Below are 11,713 nucleotides of genomic sequence, written 5' to 3'. Positions count from 1 at the left end.
ATCCGAGAAGAAGGGAGATAAAGGAAGACCCATGTCATTCAGAAAGCCGACTAAGCCCCCGCGTTTTACTCGCTATACCCCCTTGACTGCCGACAGGTCGAGAATCTTATAAGAAACCCTTAATGCCGACCTTTTGACGACACCAAATAGAACAACCACCCCGCCAAATGCAGACCAACACTAGTGCAAAAAGATTAAAGGAATACTCCTTATTAAATGTGGGTTTGCGATTAAACGCATTTGTAAAAAACGCGGTGACATTTTTTAAATTAATTTGATTTACAAATGCGGTTCTAGAGTAAAACCGCATTTGTAAATCAATGCCAATGATTTACAAATGCGGTTTTTAATATGACCGCATTTGTAAATCAATGTGCACTGATTTACAAATGCGGTTTTCCATATGACCGCATTTGTAAATCATTGGCATTGATTTACAAATGCGGTTTTACTCTAGAACCGCATTTGTAAATTCTTTTTACCCTAAAATTTGAAGCGCGCCACTCAGTTTCAGACTTTCACTTTCTTCTCCGCTCTTCGTTTCCACTGTTCTTGCGCTCGCGTCCTCTCTGCATTTTCACCATTGTAAGTTTCGTTCGTTCGTTCGTTCGTTCATTCATTCATTCGTTTTCGTTCCTTACTTCGTTGGCATTGGCATTTTCGTTCCTTACTTCGTTGGCATTGGCATTTTCGTTCCTTACTTCGTTGGCGCATTTGCATTTTAGCTAGCTTACTGTTCCATTGGTCTTCGCTGGTCACTCCCTGCTCCGCCACCGCCACCGCTTCCGCCGTCACCGCCACCGCTTCGCTGATCACCAGCAACTTGGTTTACGTTAAGGTTGGTGTTGTATTTTAAATTTTTTGAATTTTTATTTAATATTTTGAATTTATATTTGTGTATTATAATTTATATATTACTATATATAAATTTGTATTATATAATTTGTATTTTCTTAAATTTATATTATATATTTAGTTAGTTGTTAATTACATTTTAATAAAAGTTTAATATTATGTTAGTTGTTACTTTTAGAATAGAATTATCGTGTTTGGATTGAGTCCGGGGGTGTTCGACCCTCGGCAAATGTGTGAGATAGAATACTAATTATTAGAAAATCCTAACTATTCCAAAATATATAATGGATCAAGGTTGGATTAATGTTGTTCGTATAAGTGATGAGTACGAAAGGGGAGTAAAGGAATTTATACAATTTGCGCAGCGTAACGCGATTATTAGTGGTCATGATGGAGCAAAGATTAGGTGTCCGTGCGTTAACTGTATGAATGGAAGGATACTGGATGTGAATATCATGAGGGAACACCTGCTATGTGATGGGTTTCTTCGATCTTATACAACTTGGACATGGCATGGTGAATTATTAAATTTACCACGTGTTTCCGTAACTGAAGAATATGTGGGTTCTACCATGGATGAAGCAGTACACGATGATGGAGATGATGATCGATTGGAGGACATGATTCGTGATGTGGGAGCTGAGTGTTTTGCAAAAGCGCATGGATATGGAAGTATGTCAAGAGATGCAGAGACTCCTTTGTATCCTGGATCAACTAACTTCACAAGGTTGTCGGCGGTGTTAAGATTGATGAATTTGAAGGCAATAAACGGATGGACTGATAAAAGCTTCACGAAATTGCTCCAGCTATTGAAGGATATGCTTCCAGAGGGAAATACTCTACCTAATCGTAATTACGAGGCCAAAAAGATTCTTTGTCCAATGGGTATGGAGTACAAAAAGATACATGCATGTCCTAATGATTGTATATTATACCGGAAAGATTTTGAATTGTTGAAAAGTTGTCCGAGGTGTGGGTTATCACGTTATAAGTTGAAACAAAAAGATGATGATTCTATTGATGAGATGGAAAAGCATGGACCCCCAATGAAGGTTATGTGGTATCTTCCCATCATTCCAAGGATGAAGCGTTTGTTTGCAAACCCAGACGAGCTAAGAATCTTAGATGGCATGTAGATGAGAGGAAATGCGATGGCATGTACCGACATCCATCTGATTCTATTCAATGGAAGAAATTTGATGATGACTTTCCAGAGTTTGGTAAAGAATCAAGAAATATCCGACTTGGTTTAGCTACAGACGGAATGAATCCGTTTGGTAATATGAGTACAAATCACAGTTCATGGCCTGTATTACTAGTTATTTACAACTTACCTCCGGGATTGTGCATGAAGCGAAAATACATGATGTTGTCTATGATGATATCCGGTCCGAAACAGCCAGGGAATGATATTGATGTTTATCTAAGTCCCCTAATTGAAGATTTGAAGTTAATGTGGGACCAGGGTGTTGAAGTATTTGACGGATTTGCTAATGAAACTTTCAAGCTTCATGCCATGTTATTTTGCACCATCAATGACTTTCCGGCATATGGTAACTTATCAGGTTATAGTGTTAAGGGTCACAAAGCGTGTCCAATATGCGAAGAAGACACTGCTTCTCAACAATTGAAACATGGAAGAAAAACAGTATATCTTCGGCATCAGAGGTTTCTTAGAAGTCATCATCCTTACCGGAGGTTGAAAAAAGCCTTTAATGGACACCAAGAGGGTAGTGGTCCACCAACTCCATTAATCGGTGTTGAGGTTTACGAAAAGGTAAATAACATAGACCACACCTTCGGTAAGTAAAAAAAAAAGTCATCTGTGACAAATATTTGGAAGAAGAAATCAATCTTCTTTGATCTTCCGTACTGATCGAGGTTAGAAGTCAGACATTGTATAGATGTAATGCATGTTGAGAAGAATGTGTGTGATAGCTTAATTGGTACACTTCTTAACATTAACGGGAAGACGAAGGATGGTCTAAATGCTCGTTTAGATTTGATTGAGATGAACATACGCGACGAGTTGGCACCCATAGAAATGGGTAAGCGTACATATTTGCCCCCAGCCTGTTACACAATGTCAAAAGATGAAAAAATTAGTTTTTGTCAATGTCTAAAAGGTGTGAAAGTGCCACAAGGACATTCCTCAAATGTGAAGAGCCTAGTGTCAATGCAAGATTTGAAGTTAATTGGGTTGAAGTCTCATGATTGTCACATCTTGATGCAACAGTTGTTGCCGGTAGCTGTCCGTGGGATCTTACCAAAAAATGTTAGACATACCATAACCCGTTTGTGCTCATTCTTCTCTTCCATCTGTTGTAAAGTCATTGATCCCTCAAAACTAGATGAACTTCAAAATGAAATTGTTGTTATCTTGTGTGAATTGGAGATGTTTTTTCCTCCGTCTTTTTTTGACATCATGGTTCATCTAGTGGTGCATCTGGTAAGAGAGGTTAGATTGTGTGGACCAGTGTACTTAAGATGGATGTATCCGGTTGAGCGGTATATGAAAATTTTGAAAGGTTATGTGAAAAATCATTATCGTGCAGAGGCTTCAATGATTGAAAGGTACATAGCTGAAGAAAGTATTGAATTTTGTTCAGAGTACATGACAAAAGCAAATCCAATAGGTGTTCCAGCTAATTCATGGCACCACAGGCGTTCTACAAGTAAATGTTTACGTGGTGTGAATATTGTAAGCAAATCTCGATCAGAAGTTTTGCAAGCACATTTGTAGATATTGAATAACACAGATGAAGTTGTACCTTACATAGAAGATCATAAAGCACTAGTACAAAAAGCTTCATTAACGACTCTAAACAAAGACGGTTTAAAAATAACCATCGTTATAAAAAGCACGGTGGCAATTTTGTAAATAAAAGCAAGATATAACGACGGTTCCATCTGGAACCGTCTTTAAAAGTGCATCAGGGGGACATATAACGACGGTTCCATCAGGAACCGTCTTTAAAAGCACATCAGGGGACTTATGACGACGGTTCCTTAAGGAACCGTCTTTGTTTGCTTCCTTTTTTTTCAATTGCCGCCCAACACTTTCATTCCCACTTCTTCTCCAGCACTCTTCTTCGTTCTTTTGCTTTCTTCCACACTCCTCACAACCTTGTCGTAGCCCGCCGCCCCTGAGCCCATCACTGTGAAGCCCTACGCCGTCGTGGGTCACCTCCGCACGCATCGTCTCCCTCGTACCACTGCGCCTCTCGACCGCTGCGCCTCGCCATCGCAGAACTCCGCGCCTCCCGACCGCCGTACGTCGCGCCTGGTCACTGTCGGACGTCGCGCATGCCACCACCGCGCTTCGCAACCACCGCGACTCCTAACCGCTGCGACTCGCCACCGCCGCGCCTCGCCCCGTTAGTGCGTGCAAGGTCGTTTCTCTCACCGTCGCCGTGCTTTGCTCCGTGGCCTCCGCCTTTCCGCTTAGTCCCTTGCTTGTAAGCCTCCACGCCAACATTCCCACGTAAAGGCGGGAACTTTTCTGCTACATTTATTTTGCTCCATTTCCAGGTTAGTAATTTTTTATTAATATATTAAATTTTATTTTATATTAGATATTTTTTTTATCTATTGAACGTACTGATTCTGAGTCCGGAGGTGTCCGACCTTCGGCAATTTTGATTTATATTAGATATTGTTTTTACCCATTGAACATACTGATTCTGAGTCCGAAGGTGTCCAACCATCGGCAATTTTGATTTAGTTTTTAATATTTAGATATTGTTTTTACATATTGAACGTACTGATTCTGAGTCCGGAGGTGTCCGACCTTCGGCAATTTTGATTTAGTTTTAAAATAAATTAGATAGTCATTTGATTATATTGAATACATTTATCTTGAGTTCGAGGTGTTTGACTTTCGCAAATTTTGATATAGATTTTCTTAGTTTACCAATTTTATGGATCGGAGTTGGATTAATACACCAAGGATAAGTGATGCTTACGAAAAAGGGGTTGAAGAATTCTTACAGTTTGCGCAACATAATGCCATTAGTAATCATAATGGAGTAAGAATAAGGTGTCCTTGTGTCAATTGTTTGCATGGAAGGATATTGAGTGTTTCCGAAATTAGAGAACATCTTTTGTGTGATGGATTTTTGAAAAGTTATACGACATGGACGTGGCATGGTGAATTGTTAGACTTGCCAAGTGTGCACGGAGGTTCGGAGGAAGTTCATTTCTCAATGGATGATAGATTAGAAGACATGATTCGTGACGTGGGAGCATAATCATTTGCTAATGTAGTTTTTGAAAATATGTCTAATGATGCAGAGACTCCTTTGTATCCTGGTTCAACTAACTTCACACGATTATCAGCAGTGTTAAGGTTGATGAATTTGAAGGCAATGAATGGATGGACCGACAAAAGTTTTACAGAATTGCTTCAATTGCTTAAGGACATGCTTCCAGAAGGAAATACCTTGCCCAATCGAAATTATGAGGCGAAAAAAATACTTTGTCCAATGGGTATGGAGTATAGAAAAATACATTCATGTCCTAACGATTGTATTTTATACAGAAATGAGTATGAAGATTTAAGAAGATGTCCCAGGTGTGGTTTGTCACGCTATAAGGTTAAGGTTGGTCAGAATGGTGAAATTGATGAATTGACAAAGGAAGGTCCTCCTGCTAAGGTTGTTTGGTATCTTCCGATAATTCCAAGGCTTAAGCGTTTGTTTGCAAATGCAGATGACGCTAAAAACCTTAGGTGGCATGCAGATAATAGAAAATGTGATGGATTACTTCGTCATCCTGCTGATTCTTTGCAGTGGAAGAATATTGATAAAGAATTTCCTGAATTTGGAAAAGAATCAAGAAACTTAAGACTTGGATTGGCAACTGATGGAATGAATCCCTTTGGAAATTTAAGTAGTAATCATAGTTCATGGCCCGTTTTGTTAGTGATTTACAACTTACCTCCTGCGTTGTGTATGAAGCGCAAATACATGATGTTATCTATGATGATCTCTGGTCCAAAACAACCTGGAAATGACATAGATGTTTATCTTAATCCATTGATTGAAGATTTGAAATTATTGTGGAATGAAGGGGTTGATGTGTTTGACGCGTTTAAAAATGAATCTTTCCGATTGCATGCGATGTTGTTTTGTACTATCAATGACTTCCCTGCATATGGGAACTTGTCAGGTTATAGTGTGAAAGGCCATAGAGCATGTCCAATATGTCAAGACAAGACATCTTATGAGCAGTTGAAACATGGAAGAAAAACCGTGTATCTTGGGCATCGTAGATTTCTAAAGAAATATCATCCGTATCGTCGATTGAAAAAAGCTTTTAACGGATACCAAGAACATGACATTTGTCCCACTCCCTTAAGTGGTGTTGAAATTTATGAAAAAATCAAAAATGTTAATGTGACTTTTGGAAAAATGAAGAAGAAGCAAACGGTGAGTGAAATATGGAAGAAGAGATCAATCTTTTTTGATCTTCCGTATTGGTGTAAGTTGGATGTTAGACACTGTCTAGATGTAAAGCACGTAGAGAAGAATGTGTGTGACAGTCTAATAGGAACACTTCTGAACATTAAAGGCAAAACAAAGGATGGTGTGAATGCACGTCTGGATTTGATTGAAATGAATATACGAGAGGAATTGGCACCGAGAGAAGTTGGTAAACGTACATACTTGCCTGCAGCGTGTTACACATTGTCAAAGAAAGAGAAAACAAGTTTTTGTGAATGTCTTAAAGGTGTTAAGGTACCACAAGGCTACTCTTCAAATGTGAAGAGTCTTGTATCTATGAATGATTTGAAACTAATTGGCTTAAAGTCACATGATTGTCACGTTCTGATGCAACAATTATTACCAGTGGCTATTCGTGGAATCTTGCCCAAAAATGTTAGGCATACAATCACTCGACTATGTTCATTTTTCAATTCCATATGTAGTAAAGAGATTGACTCTCAGAAGTTGGATGAACATGAAGAAGAAATAATTGTTATCTTGTGTCAACTCGAGATGTTTTTTCCTCCATCTTTTTTTGATATTATGGTACACTTGGTTGTTCATCTTGTAAGAGAAATCAGATTGTGTGGGCCAGTTTATATGCGATGGATGTATCCAGTTGAACGATACATGAAGATTTTGAAGGGATATGTGAAGAATCAATGTCGTCCAGAAGCTTCCATTATTGAAAGATACATTTCAGAAGAATCTATTGAGTTTTGTTCCGAGTACATGTCAAAAGCCAAATGTATAGGAGTTCCTGAAAAAGCTTGGCACTCTCGTAGATTCATAAGTAAATCTTCAAGAGGTGTACATGTCATAAGCAAATCTAGAGAAGAGGTTCTGCAAGCACACTTGTATATCTTGAATAACACTGATGAGGTGTTACCATACTTAGATACACACAAAGACATTGTCAAATATAAAAATCCAAGACAATCAGAAAAATGGGTGTTAATTGAGCATAACAAAACTTTCATGTCATGGTTTAAGCAACAAATAATGAATGATCCATCAGCATCTGAAACATTAACATGGCTTGCAAACGGTCTCAAATTTGATGTTTTATGTTGTTCTGGCTATGAAGTAAATGGTTGTTTGTTTTACACAAAGTCTCGAGATGATAGGAGTACAGTGCAAAATAGCGGAGTCACCTTGGAGGCAGAGTCTATGCAGTTTTCAACTGCAAAGGATCAAAATCCTGTTGTGGGATCAATGCCTTATTATGGTGTCATAGTAGAGATTTGGGAAGTTAATTATACCAAGTTTACTGTACCTGTTTTCAAATGCAAGTGGGTTGACAATAAGACTGGTGTCAAAGTTGATGAATCAGGAATGACTTTGGTTGACTTTCGAAAGATAGGTTATCATGACGAACCATTTATAATGGCACATCAAGCTTCCCAAGTTTTCTATATCCAAGATCCTACGTCTGACCACTGGTCTGTTGTGCTACATGGAAAAAAAAAACATAATGACCCAGAAGATACAAACAATGACATTTGTGAGATTGAATCACTTACAAGAACGACCATCAATAAAGAGTACGAGGATGTTGCTGATGTTGTACATGCAACTCGAAATGATCATGATGAAGGAATATATATTTGTATGTACATGTGATTCATGTTTAGTTTTACAATATATTTCATTTTTATTATATTTCATATTCTTGATGCTTATTATATTTTTTTGATAACAGGAACATGGCAGATGATAAAGTTTCCCATTCAAAAACTGGTAGAGGACCTACAAGATTGAAGAATATGTTTAAGAAGATAACTAAAGATGACAAAATACCTTTGTCTATTGATATCCACACTGGTGTGCCCACTGGGCAACATGCAAAGAAATATAGGAGTTATCTCGGAGTACTTTCTCGTGAAAGGATCTCTATCTTAACTCAGTCTTGGGATTACGTGACTGACCACGAGAAAAACATGATTTGGCAAGATATTCTGGTATGTAACTGTTTTTACTTTGCTAAATCTAAAGTTCTTTTATACTTTGTTTTTTTTATGAACTAATTCTTTCAAACAATGTAGACACATTACAACATCCCGAATGTGGAAACCTTGAAAGCGAAGGTTCTTTCAGATGTGGGTGTCAAGTTTCGTCAGTTTAAATCAAAATTGACAACAGATTATATATATGGGAAAAGGAAAGAAGAAAATCCTTGTGCAAAATATGCATCCATTGATGAAGAAACTTGGCAGCAGTTTGTCAATATTCGACAAACTGAAAAATGGCAGGTTAGTATCACTTTTATATTTGAATATAGTTTATATTAACGTATTACTAAATTTTGAGTGTTATGATAGGAGGTTCGAAACAAAGCAAAAGCCAATCAGGCACATAATGATACCCCACACCTATTGTCTCGTGGTGGTTATAAGTTGCTAGAGCAGAGGATGCTTGAAGAAAAGATTAAAGCACGTTCTACTTCCATTGAGGAAATGAATAGTGTAGATTCTTTAAGACCTCCATCCCCACCACTCCGACATGAGATGTGGAAGGGTGCCCGTATAAACACATTAGGGACATGGAGTTCTAAGTCTACAGAAGAAACAGTTGAACGCATTGTAAGTTTGACAATTTCTTTTCAATGTGTTATTTTAAATTCTATGTGTTATTTTAAATTCAATGTGTTGAAGTTTGTCAATTTCTTTTCATTTGTTTTAGGATTCTCTTAATGAGCAATCAACACAGGGGACTTTTAAACCATGTGGTCGCAATGATATTCTTAATGTTGCTCTCGGACGACCTGAACACCCTGGACGTGTTCGTGTAGCTGGATATGGGGTTGGGATTCGGTCATACTTTGGACCTCCATCACACAGCAAGGAACAATTGTCCAATGAACCTAGCCAAGAGTATTTACTACAACTACGTGAGCAGTTAAAGGCTGAGGTAACTCAAGAGCTTAAAGAAAGCTTCATGGAGGAGTTTAGTGCGCGAATGGAAATGGAGTTCAAAAAGCGGTTGGAGGGTTTAGGACACTCACAGCAACCACCTACTATGGTAGAAGATGAACCACCTCCGCCTCCTATTAAGAAAGTCAGCACTAAAGGGAGTTGTTCGGCAGTTGATCTATCAGGGGATGACTTTGGCTCAACTAGCCAATGCGAATTATATGTTGAGTGTAATTCCTCAACCCGATTCGTTGCCTTGGGTAAGTGTTATGAAGGGGTCACAATGTTACACAATGTGCCTCTTTCTTCTAATTTGATGAAGGTCACGGTGGAGAAGGTCCTTTATGGTGATCTTGCAGTTCCTGTGCCGACATCAGAGGTGACAATTGTGGCAGAGGCATTACATACTTTCGTTGCCTGGCCTAGACATCTCGTCAGACCTATAGACTCTATGGTATATATTTGCACTAATACTAATACAATTATGATATATTACATTCTAACTAATTTAAGTATTTTTTGTTTTGATGAGTAGCAGGAACCTAAGACAAATTTGCCTCTGGGAAAGAAGAAAATAGTCTCCATTGATGATCCTCTGGCGGCATTGGTGGAAGTTGCTACAGCTTTAGATACAACCGTCTTAGAGGTTCCATGGGATGCCAATGTTTTTGGAAGGCATAGTAATCTACCGTTGTACGTTCACATGTCTGATTTGTTGGACCTTGCATCCGGAGATCAAGAGATTAACATAACAGTTCTGCAATTATGAATGATGTAAGTTCAAATTTTAAATTCTTTATACTTTTGATTTATTAAATATACTAGTACTAACTTATTGAAATTTAGGTATCTTTCTGGATTATGCTTTGATGAGGGGAAACATAATATATATGGGTTTTTAGACCCTCAAATCACTCAATCAATTGGAAACAAGAAGTCGGAAACACAAACATACATCACCACTGCCTTAAAGAATGGTGGAAAACACATTTATTTTGCTCCGTACATCCATGAGTAAGTTCTTATTTATTAAATAAGTTTTAATAAATTATTGAAATAAGAGAAACTAATTAACTGATTTGTTATACAGGCGTCATTGGCAACTATTGATCATATCTGTTCAAGATCATACCGCTGCATGGTTTTGCTCCTTGCATAAAAAACCTCCTGCCTATTTTAAAAACATTATAGATAGGTACGACAGTTTCATTTAACATTTATTATTACTTATATATTATATAATGTTATGTATTCTAACATGAAATCTTATTATTTTAGTGCTTACTCTGGATATAATATGTTGTGTGGGAGGAGAACTTCAAACGCACAAAAACTCACTTGGATGTACCTTAAGGTATTTAAAGTATATTTGTTCACTTAATTTAATGTGTTTCACTCATTCATTTAATACATTTATTTTCACATGCAGTCCAACAGGCAACCTCAAAATTATGAGTGCGGTTATTATGTTATGCAGTGGATGTTGACTATTTTGCAAGCTGAAATTATGAAAGGTTGGGATAAGGTAATACCTCAATACAATAAACACTTTAAAATTTGAGATTTATTAATCATGCACTAATTCAAAATATTTCAAATGTCACAGTTGTTCAACGACCAACACCCGCTAGATTTAGAAGCATTGGAGTATGTGAGAACAACATGGTCAAAGTATTTTGTAACCATGTATAACACTCTAGTATAGATAAATCATTACAATGACAAATTTTTTCATATATTACCAAACTTTTTTGTATTATGTTATAATTTGTTGTATGTAATTTTTATATTTAAATTATGATTTGAAATGTTTTTATTTTCTGGAATTGAAAACTTTATGCAGGTTATTTGAGATTTTTTAAAAAATAATTTTTTTTTTTTTTTTAAACAGTACATATAACGACGGTTCCACTTGGATCCGTCTTTAAAAGGGACACTTATAACGACGGTTCCTATAGGAACCGTCTTTGAAAGTCACGTAATTTTTTTTGAAAAATAGAAACCACTTTTAACGACTCTTTTCACAACCGTCGTTAAAAGGTATGGACTTATAACGACGGTTCCCAGAACCGTCGTTAAAAATTCATATCTTTTAACGACGCCTGTAATAACGACGGTTCTGGAACCGTCTTTAAATGTCGATTTTAACCGTCGTTAATTTACCTTTTTGTACTAGTGAAGCCATTGTGAAGGCAAATAACCCAAGACAAGCAGGGAAATGGGTCTTGATGGAACATAATAGAACTTTCATGCCTTGGTTTAAAGACGAGGTGTTCAAGGATTCAACGGCATCAGAGACCTTGACCTGGTTGGCTGCTGGATTGAAGTTTGATGTCATCTCATGTACAGCGTACGAAGTGAATAATTGTATATTTTACACGAAGTCCATGGATGAAAAGAGTACAATTCAAAATTCTGGTGTTACTCTTGAAGCCGAGTCAATGCAGTTTTCGATTTCGA

At 37.4% G+C, this 11,713-nt stretch overlaps 1 long non-coding RNA gene and 1 pseudogene across 1 annotated transcript; both read left to right on the top strand.

Moving 5' to 3' along the window:
• The first annotated feature begins 4,568 nt into the window (after positions 1-4,568).
• Positions 4,569-9,788, top strand: LOC137833297 (uncharacterized; annotated as a pseudogene).
• Positions 9,789-10,105: 317 nt separating this feature from the next.
• Positions 10,106-10,989, top strand: LOC137833022 (uncharacterized). Its single transcript, XR_011084648.1, has 4 exons — positions 10,106-10,267; positions 10,344-10,448; positions 10,532-10,607; positions 10,683-10,989. It is a non-coding gene; the product is annotated as an uncharacterized lncRNA (long non-coding RNA).
• The last annotated feature ends 724 nt before the right edge of the window (positions 10,990-11,713 follow it).

Source organism: Phaseolus vulgaris, chromosome 6 (assembly GCF_000499845.2).
Source record: "Phaseolus vulgaris cultivar G19833 chromosome 6, P. vulgaris v2.0, whole genome shotgun sequence".
NCBI lineage: Eukaryota > Viridiplantae > Streptophyta > Magnoliopsida > Fabales > Fabaceae > Phaseolus > Phaseolus vulgaris.
Note: the sequence above shows the minus strand (reverse complement) of the source record. Positions and strands in the feature narration are given on the sequence as shown.